Source organism: Brachycentrus maculatus, unplaced genomic scaffold (genome assembly GCF_059751285.1).
Source record: "Brachycentrus maculatus isolate JH-2025_06_01 unplaced genomic scaffold, ASM5975128v1 h1tg000281l, whole genome shotgun sequence".
Taxonomy (NCBI): Eukaryota; Metazoa; Arthropoda; class Insecta; order Trichoptera; family Brachycentridae; genus Brachycentrus; species Brachycentrus maculatus.
In genome coordinates this window covers 327,074-342,254 of record NW_028281032.1, presented here as the reverse complement: position 1 = coordinate 342,254, position 15,181 = coordinate 327,074, and the positions used below count along the sequence as shown (strand labels likewise).

Genomic DNA, 15,181 nt, shown 5'->3' with positions numbered 1-15,181 from the left:
TGAAACCATTTGTTTTAATTTTATTTATCCTTACTTTATTATACATGGTAGATATTCGTGCTAATCACTCATTTCATAGACGGTGTCTTAGTGTCTTGTCAGAAGGAGGCGGAGGTATTGAATCCCAAGAACGCTGGTCGGACAGGTTTCGTAAATACGCTCCTTTGAATTGCCAAATTGCCTCACAAAAAGATCGGTTCATTGCACCCTCCTTCATCATACCCACTAACTGTTGGCTGGTGGCGGTATTTGAAACACTGCACAAGACAAGCGTATAAGGTTCGACTTGCTCTACTATAACTTTGATACTTTCATTCCACTTATTGTTTGATACATGAAAATTGTCGTACAAATCATTGTCCAGCGAAAATCAAAACATTCATGATTATACAGAATGTTTCAAGTGTGTCCGAATTTTTGTTCACAAATCTGGGTTTGTCCACTTAGAAGTTGATGATATTATATTATTGATAGTTATTAATATTATATCAGATATATTACAAAGACGGAGAAAAATATAGAGGTCTGGATATTGATAGGACTGGTTTAAGTGATCAGTTTATACACGTGTAAACATTCACCCATGACCACATTACTCAAGGTTGGGTAGTTATATATCATTTGAAAAAAAATCTTCCACGTGCGTTTTTCATTAGCGACACCTGAGGGTGAAATTATTTGGTTTCCTTCCATATTCTTCTTCATCTATGTTGAGATATCACTATGAATACATAACTCCTAAGAGAAAAAACCGAGATTTGTGACCAATGATTTTGGTACCTTCAAAATATTTTGAATAAAATAACTGGTCAAATATAATACTTGTTAAATATATGTAAAACACACACACACACACATATATGTATATATTGTTCTTCTGAATCTGATCCACACCCAATGGTGCATAGAGAATTGCGTCGTATAGAAGCAGTGTTATCTTGATCGTTAAATTTACGAAAAAAGGTGATCAGCCTTCTGATTCAGATACCAATCCAGGGCCGTATTGAACAAATATTAGATTGGAAAACCACTAATATTTATTTTGACTCTTGGGAATTGAACTCGGGACCTATAGAATGGTAGCATAGAACGCTAACCACTGCGCTGTGGAGGCGGATGTATATAAAAAAATATTGATAAAAATAACTTCTAAGTGGACCAAAATCCAGAATTTGTGATCTATAATTTGGACTCACTAAAAAATTGTGACGTTTTTGTTAAATATATCTCTCGAAATGAATGCAGTAACGCACCTTATAATATCTCCGTTTATTAGTGATTTCGATCACGTATGTGAATGTCCAGTATTTGGGTCGAGTAGGTACTTATGATTTCAAGTCTAATTAAAAATAATTACTCGGTGATACGTTATTTAAGGTAAATTATTGAAATTAAGTAAATTAATGGATTAAATAATGAATGACATTATCCGCTGGTAATGAGTTCACAAGACAAACAAATTACTTCAATACTAGTTGGTTTGAGAGATCGCTTTTTACACGTGTAACATTAATTATTTTACCCATGATTGACAATCACACTGTTCAAACGTTATTATTTTTTGACATCTCATCAAAGATGAAGAAGATATATGGAAGTCTGGGCATTTACGGGGCTGACGACCGTCATAGGCTGGTTTAAGTGATCACTTTACACACGTGTAACATTCACCAATTCTACCCGTTATTGACAACCACACTACTCAAATTCTTGGAAGTTCTATATATATTACATATGAAGCAATTTAGAAACCTTGTTCTTGAATCATTAGAACTTCATAAGAGACATCTATTGGTGAGATGAAAAGAAGTTTTTTATTGAGCAGAAACTCTTATATTAGTATAAGAGTTCCGCATCCATGATTATAATCACATACATAAGAAACGCCAGAATTTATCACTACGCGCCACACCACTCTGTCCTTGCAAATATTCTTCGCCTCTTCCACGTTCATGCATCTCCTCATACATACCCGCCGATTGTTACGACTCCTAACCTGACCACTTTCAAGTATTAGGCATACCTGATCGTGCCATGTTTTTCTCGGTCGTCCTCTGCTTCTTTTCCCACTAACATTCGCCTCATAAATTTGTTTTACGGTTCTTTCGTCACTCATTCGTTCCACATGTCCAAACCATCTCAACACAGCTTTCTTAATTTTATCGATAGTGCTTATCTCAGCTTTGCATTCCTTCCTTATTTCACTATTCGCACATCTATCATACATCGTTTTGTCGCACATTCTTCTGAGAGATCGCATTTCGACTGCATTCAGTCTACTTTCATCCTTCTTTTGCCAACTCCATGTTTCACTTCCATACATTAGAGTTGGAACCAGGACTCCGTTGTGCACTGCCAGTTTAGCTTCCGCTGATAGGTTTTTATTTGCTATAACTGATTTCAGTGCACCGTTCACTTTGTTCCCAGCATTCACTCTCCTTTCTATATCTTTATCAATCTTTCCATACCTAGAAAACATACTACCCAAATACACGAAATCATCTACCTGTTCCAAAATCTCTCCGTTTACCAATATTTCACATTCAGATCTGCATTCTTCTCTTTCAAAAGCTTATGATTAGACCAGTTAATTTATTTACAACATTTTGAGTATGAAATTTTGAGTCAGATACTATTTGTTAACAAGTATTTGGACATACTCAAAATGTTGTTTAAATTTTACATTTATTCTTCAATTGATACCTTCTTTCACATGACAGTTCTCAGCACCATTTACGGTCGAGTTGAATAAGTTTTATTTTATTTAGTAGAGACCTTTATGAAATCTACGTAAGACTTCCTGAATTATTTCATATGCTAGGAGACGCTTAAAAATATGATTAAATTTTTTAAACATATGTTTTGACCAGTTATTTTATTTACAATATTTTCAGTGAGTCCAAATCTCTGTTAACAGATCATATGTAAGTTCTCGACAGCATATGTGGTTGAGTTGAGTAATTTTTTTATGTAGCAGAGGCCCTTATTAATGTCTAACAGTGTGCCTGAAATGTTGTATCATTAAGTGTTATTATTATCATGACTAACATATGTTAAAAGTCACAAAAAATATATAAATATATGCTGTTAAATTTAAAGGCAGATAATATAACATTATAACATACTAAGCATTCAAATAAAAAATATATGGTACAAGTAACGTAAAAAACGATATAACGAAATATGCATTGATGCTTATCGATGCATACAAGTTATTTTTTTTAAATTATGTATTACTAGTATTGAAATTCACGTATTTTTTTCAAATCACGTCATATCAATCAATCAAGTGATTTGTAGGGTAGACTGGGTACGGTTGAAACAAAGGACGGTTGAAACAGAGCAAATATCTTGCAAACGTATGCGGTATGCGGTAGGGTGAAGGGTCCAAGGGACGAACAAAGTGGACAACAAGTTCAAACACACATATCAGTGTTGCATCGCTCGCCGCACTGTGCAGTTGCTTGTAGGAGGTCCTATTGTATTTTGATAACCAAAAGTAAGTATTTTTGTTCTGAGAATTTTCCTTTTATTACGGTTTCTATTGAAACGATATTATTGAGTATGATTTCGTGTTTGAAATGAAGCTTATAGAACACGATATAGTGATTAGTTTTAATGTGCCATTATTGTTAACATTACTATTTTCTGTTTTCCACCTAAAGGAGGGGTTGGGGACGGTTGAAACATTTTTTGTGGGTACGGTTGAAACAACATATTTTTTCAGTTTTCCTGTTTTCTAGATGCCGAGAGTACGCGCAAGAAAGACTCCGAGAGGAGAGGTCGACTTGTCGAGGTATACATACGCTGATGAAGAGGTTAAAGCAGGAGATTCACTGCGAAAAGCGTCAGAAAAGCATGGATTAAACCACTGTTCGCTCATTAGATATATACGAAAGCGAGATGCATCTGGTGAAGAAAAAAATGGGATATGAACCCCACAACAAAGATTTAAATAAATAGCAGGAGCAAGAGCTTGCAAAATACTTGCTACTAAAAAAACAGAGAAAGAAGAGATAAGAAAGGAGCATAAAATAAGATTGAAACGGATGAAAACTAAGTAAGTGAAGAAAAGATTGGATGGAGGAAAAAGTAGAATGATCGTTAAAGGAAAAAATTTTCATAATACGCAACAGGAATCATCGTCAAAAGAGGACAAGTGCTATTGTCTTGTTTGTCTGTCTCTGTATTCAGAGAGCAGATCCAGTGAAAAGTGGATACAGCGCACCACTTGTAAACTGTGGACTCAAGAAGACTGCACGAAAGGTGGTCTTAGCTATATTTGCCACAATTGCGACTCGGAATGATCCCAAAGCTAGATTTCCGCTTGATTTATGATTAATCAAAATGGCAGAAGTGTTTCCTTTTAGTTTATTCACAGATTATTTTCGTTCGATTTGGTTTTTTTTTTAAATGCCATTGTTTTTAGTTGTTTTTGTTCATTACATATCTGTAGACTGATTAATATTGTCATGCGGTGCCATAATTATTTATAACACAAAAATAAATAATGAATAAAACGTCTTACAAAATTAAATATTGATTTATTTATGTGTTTCAACTGACCCCAATCACTGTTTCAACTGCCCCTGGTATGGGGACGGTTGAAACAAATCGGATATATTTTTTAAATTTGATCTGCCACTAAATATAACACACCGGGTACTGAAATAATACTTCCCATTAGTAGACAGAAACACGGTCTTGTATTTAATGAATCTTCATCATCGCTTGACTTGTAAAGAGCAATGCTATGGACAATATAAGCAAAATTGTTTCAACCGTACCCAGTCTACCCTACCTTTCGACACAACCATTTGAACTAGTAATTTAATTCAGTTTACTTAAAATTATTTATTTTTATTCATTTAAGTAAACTCACCCAAAATATATACGTATTTATACATATCGCTCACTCCTTTCAAGAACGCCATAAATCAAAAATCGTCAATTTTCAATTGTACATGTTTTCGGAATGCCCAGAAAATGTACTATATCCCAGCAAAAGAGGCAAATTTTGGCAGAAAGTGTTGCTTTTGCATTTTGAAGAAAACGTATTGTTTAATTATTTTTTAAAATAAACTAAATATAATTCAAACGCAGAAAAAACCTTCAGGTTTTACCTTAAAAGATCTGTTGCATAGTAAAAAGTTCAGTAAATGGCTTGATATTTATTTTTAATACATTTTATTATATTTTTAAACTTTAAAAACATTCTCCTGAAAAATAAAGTTTTTTTATTCATGACGTTCTTGAAAGGAGTGAGCGATATATGTATTTATTGTAAGATTTACTTCCGATATGATCTTTACTAACTGGTGTTTGCGATTTTTTGTCGGGAGAGGGTCAATATGTATTCCATTGTCATGTATGTATACAAATTTATATTCGTACGTTTGTTTTCCTTTGGGCAAAATTGTATTGTCTGATATAACCGGTTGGGCGCCTCCGAAATTGCCCATCACTCTTGTTCGTTCATTTCTTTTCGCTTTATTTCGCATTCTTACAAAACAAGATCGGACGACGAACGACTTTAGATAGCATACATATTGAATCTGTTAAACAGTAAGCCAGTAAACGGTTCAGATTCACCCAAGATTGGGATATTGTCTCTTTAAATGTACAAGTATATATATTAATGAATTTTAAGGATTCAGTCGTTCTCAAAAGATCCATTTATACTCCGTTCTGATTTTAGATACATGTTTTTAAAATTCGGCTGTTAAATATTATTTCTTGAATGTTTTTCGCAAATACTTTGTGGCACATTTTATAAATTTTATAAAATTAAACCACTTTGTTTTAACGACTTTTTTATTATTATATTTGCGTGGCTTCATGCTGTTTTTGGGTGATTCCATTCGTGGTTATTTGGGGTTACTACATGATAAAAATAACTTTGAGGATTTTTTACGGAGTGTGTGGAAGTTTTTGGTAAGGGAATGTTATTAATTATGAGTATTTTAATGTTTTAGAACTCAATAAACCCTGATGATGACAAGGTTCTTGTCAAAACCGGTAAGTACACTTTGTACTAATAATGAAAATGTGGTTAAAGCAAAGTTGTTTCATTTTATGAAGTTTATTGAATTTTAATTTCTCAAGCAATATTATTTGGCTTTAATTTATGTAGGGCTATTGCCAAATATCATATATATATATATATATATATATATATATATATATATATATATATATATATATATATATATATATATATATATATATATATATATATATATATATATATATATATATATATATATATATATATATATATATATATATATAAATACAAACACAATGCATATATAATAAAATAACAACTTTATACTTTTTTCCACACATATTTTATTTGACCAGTGTTCGAGTTACTGCTCTTTTATTTATTTCTTTAATGAGCTTATATAACACAAATATAAACTATTATTTACACTTAATTAACATCATATAAGTATGTATATATATATATTTACATCTTTTTACAGTAAACAAAAAAAATATTTTAAAATTCTTTCAGACTCTTTTCATTCTTCATACATTCAGGCATCTCATCATCCATTTTCAACCCCTTATACATTATACAATTTTGTGACTCGGTATCAAATTAAATATAAAATAATACAATTAAATATGTAAGAATATGAAAATGCTGTTCCACCAAAAATGTCAGTACAAATCTTAAACAATATAATAGTACTAAAGTATATGTTTTTTTATAAAAAAAATATTAAATTTACCATACGAATGATCTTTGTTAAGATATTTCCAAAATATCTCAACAGAGACGAAGAAGTTCCTGATAATATATATTTTTTCTAGTCATATGCCTGTCTACATATTCTCCTCTCAAAAGGTTTTGATAGGAGAATATAATGACAGGTCCTACGCCTTTTTACAACAAACCATATTGTAAGAAGGCGTAGAACCATGTCGTTGGCTGGTTTTATTGATCACGCAAAAAACGTTCTATCTCACAAAAAAATCATGTAGTCGTTCAATCATGAGAAGAATCGTAAATATTATTTAGTGTAAAAAGCAATCACTTTAACCAACCAATGATAAGTCGTAAGCCATGTAAATGTCCTAATATCCTGATTTATGATTTTTATATTCTATTCTAAAAGATTATTTCTTCTTTTATCTTAAAATATAATAGTTGTGATTGATTTGCATCTATAGAGACGTCAATAAAAAAATCTTGATTTCATGTTACGTTATTTGTACTTTTTTCACACTACTCGTATACCAAATTCAATAAAAATAAAGGAATGCGAATAAGTTGTTACATTAACATTTCATTACATAATATATTCCAGTGGCGTGCACAGAGTTTTTAATCAGAGTAGGCATACTGTCTACCCTGAAGAACAAAGTTTTTTTTTTAAACTTGTGTGTCATACCTTTGTTTAAATGTTTAACATAAAAAATGAGAAAAATGTCCCTCTCCAAGCACAAGAGCTCAGTCACTTTTTTGGGAGGTTCAGCGCAACTAAAATTATAAGATTGTATTAAGTAGAAATGTATTGTATAATTATTTTTTTAAATGTAACTTTACTCTAAAAAAATCCAATAATACGTGTTTTGTTGCTCAGAAATATCTGAGAAAAATTGAGTAGTTTTTTTTTCTTCAATTATTGTTATTATCTCAGTTATCCATATTTTTTCATTCCATTAGGGTAGGCACTGCTTTTGTGCATATATGAAATGCACGCCACTGATATATTCTATGAGAAATATTTTTTTGCATGTCATGTTATTTATATGCCGGAGAGGTCGCGATGACGGTACGTGAGGTAGTCGAAGGCTGTTGAAGGCTTCTGATCGTGACATCTCATTACTGAGAAGGGTAGAGTTCTTGTTTATACAAAGGAGGGGGTGAATATTGAAAACTTTATATTATCTCCTAGTAATTGATTAACACCCTCTAATTAAATTGTAAGTGGTGTAAAGCGGATTGCCGGCTTACAGGCGCATTAACGACAATTAAAAAATAATATTGTAACCATGCGAGATTAATTACAGTTTTTAATTTAAGTTTTGCTTGGTAAATATCCTATTTTTCTAACCCCTTTCCGTATTCAATGGTGCATAGGGCACTGCATCGTATTGTGTTATCTAGATCGTTAGTTACGTGAATGCAATGTGATCCCTCCTGCGCTCCAGGGATCAGTCCTGGGTAACATTAAATAAATGTTGACAGGCGCCGTAGAAAAGTTGGATAGACGCTTGACTGCAAAATTGGCGTCGCAGGCTCTCGATTTCTGCCAATTGCAAAATGAATTAAAAAAATGATTTATTTTCGATTGGTCTGGGTTTGTGTGATGTATTTTTCACATTTACTTTCCCTTTCCGTACTATTTTACCTGCAGACAAGCCTTTAAATGTACTGGCTTGGCGGGTTATTCCTTAAAAATAAAAATAAAAATGCCTAACGTAAAATGTTACCTGGATTTACAAAAAAAATCATTTGCGACTTAACGAATACTAGGCGTTAAGTATATCAACAACATTTTGAGTGTGTCCAAATACTTGTTAACAAAATCTGGATCATCTCCAATTACAGGAGTTATTTTCATGTTATTTATTGACATCTCATCAAAGATGAAGAAGAATATGGAAGTCTGGGCATTTACTTCCAAGAATTTGAGTAGTGTGGTTGTCAATAATGGGTAGAATTGGTGAATGTTACACGTGTGTAAAGTGATCAGCCTATGACAGTCGTCAGGCCCGTAAATTCCCAGACTTCTATATTCTTCATCATCTTTGATGAGATGTCAAAAAATAATATAATAATAATAATAATAAAACCCTTATCCGCACCCCAATGATGCATAGGGCACTGTGTCATATAAACGCAGTGTTATCTTGTTCGTTTACACATGAAGGAAAGGTGATCAGGCCTCCGTTTTAGGTACCAGTCCATGGTAGTATTGAATAAATAGTACAGTGAATAAATCAATTTATTTTTTTACCCCCCTTGGGAATCGAACCCGGGACCTCCAGAACGGTAGCCGAGCGTGCTGACCATTACACTACGGAGGCGGACAAAAAATAATACTTAAGTATATCTTCCATTGTTTTTCTTACCATAGTGTTTTTGCGTATTAACATGCTTAGATCATAATAAAACGTGTTGATATGCTATAGAAAATAATGTATTTTTTTTTAATTGAGTCCTAATTTACATACAAACACACTGCGCCGGTTTGTTTTCGTATCAAGAACTTAGAATGCTGAGGCAAACTGCTCTGTTATATCGTGTGATGGATCAATTTATAGCACAAGTATGCAAATACGGATGTAGACGTGAATAAATTGTGTTACATCGGGTGAGAAGAGGCAAATTTACAGTGTTACATTACTGTTATCACATTATGGCGTCTAATTTAACTACTAATGTATGGAAGTCAAACTTGGAGTTGGCAAAAGAAGGATGAAAGTAGACTGAATGCAGTCGAAATGCGATCTCTCAGAAGGATATGCGACTGAACGATGTATGATAGATGTTCGAATAGAGAAATAAGCAAGGAATGCAAAGCTGAGGTAAGCATTATCGATTACATTAAGAAAGGTGTGATGAGGTGGTTTGGGCATGTAGAACGAATAAGTGAGGAAAGAACGGTAAAACAAATTTATGAGGAGAATGTTATTGGAAAAAGGAGCAAAGGAAGACTGAGAAAAACTTGGCACGATCAGGTATGCCAAATACTTGAAAGCGGTCAGGTTAGGTAGGAGTCAACAATCGGCGGGTATGTATGAGGAGTGAGGAGATGCATGAACGTGGAAGAGGCGAAGAATGTTTGCAAAGACAGAGTGGTGTGGCTTTCGATTCTCTCTGCCTTCCCCTGCGGTGAAGCGGCGTGATGGTTAGGTAGTTTAGTTAGTTAGTTGGTTGGCACTCATGAAAAGAAAGGTGAATGTTGCGCATGTGTAAAGTGATCACTTATCCAATGATAAGCTCTGTAAAAACCCAGCGTTCCACATTCTTCTTCTTCTATTTTGAGATGTCAAAAAAATTTAAAAACCTTTTTTAATGTCATGTATTTACGACCATAACACTAGCGTAAAAATGTAAAAATATGTTCAACTTAAATAATTCCTGGAAAAATAATAATACCTCTTCTTCTCACCTTTATTCGTACACGATGGTGCATAGAGCACTTATGTTGCCTTCATATGTTTAAGGCTCAAGTAAACACCGCGATATGATTACGATACAAAAAAATAGAAATTTGTATTCTGAGAATTGCTTTGAATTTTGATTACGATGAAAAATATTTTTAATTTTCTAGGAAATAACTTATATTGAATTTATTGGCACGCGCATTCTTAAATTTTGTGGTCAGCAAAAATCATGGCTTCAAAACAGCCTATATTGTTATATTATAATGTAAATTTGAATTCTTTCAAACAATAATACCATATAATTTTACATTATAATATCTAGTTTAACTCATGAATTCTTGAATATATTGAATATGTATTGAATAAATAAAAAATAAAGTTTTTTTTTATTAAAAATTTTATGAAAATTTTAACATTGGAACTAATGACACATATTATTATAATTAGCATCTAATGAGTACACGTGCTTTAAAAAAATATATATTTGATAAGCGAAAGTATTCTGATTTTAGTTTTGTAGGTACTGACATTTTTTGGTGGAACTGCATTTTATATAATAAAATAACAACTTTTTGGCATTTTCCACATTAACGAATGTGGATGGAGACAAAAAGATGTATGATAGATGTTCGAATGATGAAAAAAGGAAATAATGCATATCTGAGATAAGCATTATCGATAAAATTAAGAAAGGTTTGTTGAGATGGTTCGGACACGTGAAACGAATGAGTGAGGAAAGAACGGTAAAACAAATTGATGAGGCGAATATAGTTGGAAAAAGTAGTAGATGCAGACCGAAAAAAACTTGACATGATCAGGTATGTGAAACATTTGAAAACGGTCAGGTTAGGAGTCGAAAAAATCGGCGGTATGTATAAAGAGATACATGAATGTGGAAGAGGCAAAGAATGGTGGCAAATACAGAACCGTGTGACGCTCCACTCTCTGCCCATCCCCGTGGTATAATGTTGCGAGATGATGAATGCTTTTAAGAAAAATTAAAATTAAAATTTATATTTGAAGCACCAACTTTGTGATTTTCCATTTTGTAATTAAAATGTAACTTTGTTTTAAAATCACTATAAATATTTTGTTATAACTTAATTATAATGTCAACCGGTTTCGAAGCTAACCGCTGATAAAGATAAAGAAGCGGTTAGCTTCGAAACTGGTAAACATTATAATTAATTTATAATAAAATATGTGAAATAGTGATTTTAAAACAAAGTTACATTTTAAACATAAATCAAAATTACATTATTGGGTATTTTCTAGTGCCTGAAATAATTCGGAAAAAATCTCACATGCAAACATCAAGGTTTCTAAAAGCTTAATCATTTCAACCATTGATGTCGCCTGTGATTTTTTTTAACCGAAATGTGAATTGTTTTGCTGCATGAAGCATATGGTTGTTAATAATGGGTACAATGATGAATGTTTTGTAGTGTTTAAAATGGTCACTTAGACCAGCCAATGCAGGTCGTTAACCCAGGCTTTCACATTTCATCTCAATAGACTGTGAAAAATTATTCCAGTAAAATTATTACATATTTTTAGACATTGGCGATCGAATTAAAAATCGAATAATATTATGAATTTTTTAAAGAAGTCGTTACTTTATCCGTTTTTTAGATCCGATCATTTAAAATGCATCATGCCAATCAGTGCCCATATTTTGTTTCATATTGCATATTTATAGCACCTGATATTATATTTGATAATTATATTGTAGAAAGAAAAAAAAAACGAAAACAAATAAAACCGTAAAAAGGGAATAAATACCAAGCCAATCAAATTTTTTCAATAACTTTTAATAGTCAGTATTTAATTTTTTATTCGTTACTGGTCCTTTGTTTGTGTAATTCCTTTGTGTTATTTCGTCTTACAAAATAAACTTTTCTTTAATAAATAAAAATAAATTAATAAAGATCTTCACATTACAAGTTCTTCATATTCTGCAAGATAATGAAAATCAAAATTTGTGTCGAAATTGAAACGAAATTATAAATGAAATATGGTGAAACCCGCTGAAACCGTGTCGCTCTAGGGTGGAATTTTCCACCTATAAATAGAACGGAGGATATTTAGTGCGTAGATCACCCGTTCAACAATGGATCATACTAATAAGGGTTACTTCTCTTTATGTACAGCACTTTGGGGATGATTCCCCTTTGAACATCGCATTTGGAAATCCAGATAGTCATAGAAGAGGGGAAGGGGTTGTACTTTAAATCAATGATCTATAAACATATTGTTAATATATCGCTCACTCCTTTCAATAACGTCATAAATCAAAAAACTTTATTTTTCAGGAGAACGTTTTTAAAGTTTAAAAATAAAATACAATGTATTAAAAATAAATATCAAGCCACTTATTGAACTTTTACTTTGCAACAGATCTTTTTAGGTAAAACCTGGAGGTTATTTCTCCATTTGAAAAATATTTAGCATATTTAAAAAAATAATTAAACAATACCTTTTCTTCAAAATGCAATAACATCACTTTCTGCCCTGTAGCGGGTAAATATCAAGTTAAAAATATGCCTCTTTTGTTGGGATATAGTACATTTTCTAAGCATTCCGAAAACATGCACAACTGAAAATTGACGATTTTTGATTTATGACGTTCTTGAAAGGAGTAAGCGATATGTAAGTTCCCTAAGCGAACAAAGGTATCGATTAAGTATTGGTGAGTTAGTGTATATTTTAGGATTTTTATTAATTACTCATGCTTTTGATTTAAACATATTGTTTTTCTTTCCAATAGTTATTACTTAAATAAGTAATTTATTCAATTATCGAAAAAAAAGACGATAATCGAACATTGTTTTTGTCCTTGTTGTCATAAACTTTTTTTGCGTCTTCTGGAAATAATGTTATTTGTACGCTTGTGCGACATAAAATCAATACAGAGGAAATAAATTAAATATAAACATAAAAAAATAATGGATTTTATCCAAAAAATACAGATAATTAATGTAAAAAATGAATTTAAAATTAAGTATGATATTTAATATTAAATAATTTTGAAAATGTTATTAATTGACCTTGGAAATGCTTAACGCCCAATTTTTTTCTTCATACGACATTTTTCTTTGTCCCTTATTACCACGCAACGCAATAGGGCAAAAATCGGAAAAATGCGGCGATATATTGAACGTAAATTATGTGAAGGGATGTGATAAGGTTTGCGATCCAGCTACATGCTAAAAATACTAGATAACAATACAAAGAAAGAAAATAAAATATTGAAGTTTAGGTCAAAATTTGTTGATGTGTATAATTTGCGTATTTTCATCTTAATATTATGAATTTACAAAAAAATATTCCTGAAATATGTGCTTCTGTTATTTTGAATTTTCATACACGCAGGTAAAACACGTTTTATTGATTTTTCAATATATGAACGAATACACATGTGACAACCACTTGCTGATCGTAATAAAGTAAAATAGAGAAGAAGCTTTAATTTCTAAATGATTTTCAATAAAAATAATCGAATAAGCATTTATTGTTTGAAATAATACAATAAATATAAAATGGTTGGCAATTTCAAATGTCACACTCACCCTTAAATAACCTCTGAACTTTAGGACACCCTTCGCGCCCTTGGGGTAGGCGTTTGGAAGAACTCCACTAAAACCGTGATAATTTTCACTGAACGAAAAAACCCGGCACTAATTTTCGAACTGTCCGACTGTTTTCAGATTTTCCCGGGATGTGATGATGAAACGATAGCAAATGATGAAATCCTGGGTGGATTCGAGTGTGCGATTGCGCTCCTCGCGACCGCCCTGTGCTGTCCTAGCCGTTCTACTGAGAGGGAACCAGCGAGAGCAGAATCCATACCATCCACGCGGAGTACAGATCCGGCGATAGGGATGGGAAGCGTAGCCGGCCGCTCTGTACTGCGATACTAAGCGCAGATGGCGTAACTGGACTGGCGTATCACGCTGTGTCTAAAGGGGTATTCCGAAGCGGGATTCTTCTACATTTTTAGCAATAGTATTCTAGCTTATTTTCGATATTTGTTAATGTATACGCTTCAAAGTTTACTTTGTGATGTGTATGTTAATTATAAATAAATACGGTATTTATTGAGTAAAATATTAATAAAAAATGGATAGATTTTACCACAAAGTGACAGCCGAATCAATTAATGAAATTACAAATAAAGAAATTGAAATTGAAATTGGAATTGAAAAAACTGATGGTTTGATATAACAATTATTGATTTTACCACAAAGTGACTGCCGAATCCATTAATGAAATTATATGTAAATAAAAAAAAAAATTAATTGAAAAAAACTGACGGTTTAATTTACCAATTTTCAAGTTTCGCAGGTAAATAATAAATTACAACTTTATTTTACAAAATATCTTTAATAAAACAACTTTATAATTTTTTTCCACATAAATATGATTTAAATTGTAAAAAAAGACACTTGTTTATTACCTCGTTTCTAGTTTCGGAAGATACAGATGCTTCCATAAAATTAAATATAAACTCAAGCTTTTATAATAATAAATTATGTGTACTGTACGTGAAAGGGGGGGGGGGTATGTTAGGGGGATCTTCTGTAGCTTCCGAAACTAGTCGTTGAAAAAAAAATACTCAAGTGTAATTTAATACTCAAGTGTAATACTCAACTATTAATAAAAATAACTTGATAAACCATATAACCTACAACCTAAAATTAAACTTTTATGGCTTTCGAAACATAAATATAATTTTACAATCGGAATTATAAAATATCTAATACGTATTGGATGTCTCTTGTGTAGATACCCCCTCTGCACTTAATAGAGGAGTATAAGTTTATCGAAATTGACCGGTTATTTCGTTAATTGATAAATTATTTGAAGACTTTTTGTCAGACCCAAAAAAAAATTAAATGTAAAAAAAAATTTTGAAATATATTTTACGTATAAACTGTATTAAAAATGTACCTGTTTTTGTACGCTTGTAAGTATTTTTCCATCGATTTCTTAAAGATAATCGAACCTGTGATTTTATGCACAGATGTATGTAAATAATGTGCTTATTATAAAG

At 31.9% G+C, this 15,181-nt stretch overlaps 1 protein-coding gene across 2 annotated transcripts in view; it reads right to left on the bottom strand.

Moving 5' to 3' along the window:
- The window catches only part of LOC148305194 (Y+L amino acid transporter 2), a 55,142-nt gene extending 41,191 nt beyond the window's left edge, over nucleotides 1-13,951 (bottom strand). The window contains exon 1 of one of the 2 annotated variants that reach the window (XM_088267080.1): nucleotides 13,698-13,951. The gene's annotated coding sequence lies outside the window, so the exon portion shown is untranslated. The remainder of the gene's footprint in view (nucleotides 1-13,697) is intronic. The other variant, XM_088267081.1, reaches the window with a different exon arrangement.
- Between the last annotated feature and the right edge of the window lie 1,230 nt (nucleotides 13,952-15,181).